The sequence below is a fragment of the Pinus tabuliformis genome, chromosome Q (genome assembly GCF_031772625.1).
Source record: "Pinus tabuliformis cultivar Carrire ecotype Pingquan chromosome Q, CPIR1, whole genome shotgun sequence".
NCBI classification, from domain to species: domain Eukaryota; kingdom Viridiplantae; phylum Streptophyta; class Pinopsida; order Pinales; family Pinaceae; genus Pinus; species Pinus tabuliformis.
The window spans coordinates 967,338,403-967,339,498 of NC_142296.1; positions in this window are offsets into that span (position 1 = coordinate 967,338,403).

Below are 1,096 nucleotides of genomic sequence, written 5' to 3' on the forward strand. Positions count from 1 at the left end.
AAATTTACAGGTTTTTGCCTGTGGAGTGGTCTCACCCCCCGCGCGACCACTCGTGAGGATTGCTCGGAATTGCAAAAAGTTGACATTTTTGGAAAGGGCATGCAAATACTAAAATTACCTATACTTGGGAGAAGCCTGATTTTGTGATTTGAGCCTCCCAAAGCTCAAAATACATCAAAAAAATGACTTTCTGCCCACTTTTTGAGTTGCAGAAAGTGACCTTGGGAGAATTGACTTTTGAGGGGTCAAATCAACTCCAAATCCAGAAATTCCACTTGGGATGGAAAGTAGACAGACCAAGCTTTCCAGTGAGCCATCTTGCACCTGATTTGGACCAGTGGAACCCACTCAAACGTTGCTGCAAAGGGGCGCGACCACTCGAGCTGAATTTGGCAGTTTTGACTTTTCAGGCCAGAAAACACTGTTTTCACCTTGGTTGATGATTTTTACTTGTAGATGATGGATGAATGTATAATTTTCATGGCACATTGATAGATTTTATCTCTCTTTACCCTTCTAGAAGCTTCCTTGATGTAAATAGTGAATATTTAATGCATGGATGAGTTAGCTAAGTTTTAGAGGCAAGTTGTTTTGACTTCCTATTATCTAGTGCTTAGTTTAGAATTAGTTCAAACTGCTCCTAGGAAGCTAAGCTCGACCCCTAGAGGTGGGGAAAGGAGTTAGATGGTCTATATTATGCTCTCTCTTTCTCATTTTCATGGTTGGACTCTTGTGGGAGAAAGCTTTATTGTATATTGTACATCTATCTCTGCAATTTAAGGAAAAGGAAGGCCAGGGTTTTGCAGACATCATTGTGGATTCTTGTGGATTGTTGTGTTGATGGTGTGTTCTCTACATGTTCTTGTAAGTTTGTTTATGTATTCCACATCTCTCTTTTGCTTCTAATTGGACAGATGAAGTGGTAAAGTTTGAATTCATGCTTTGACATGCTCAGCTTTTTAGTTTGTTCAATATTTATGTTTTCTACTGTCTAGAGAGGATTCAAAATGGTTGTTTGCCCTCTTTAGCTCCTCCTCTATCATCCCTGATCATCCATCTCAGATTAAGGCATCAGCGCTCACTCCTACCTTGCCCC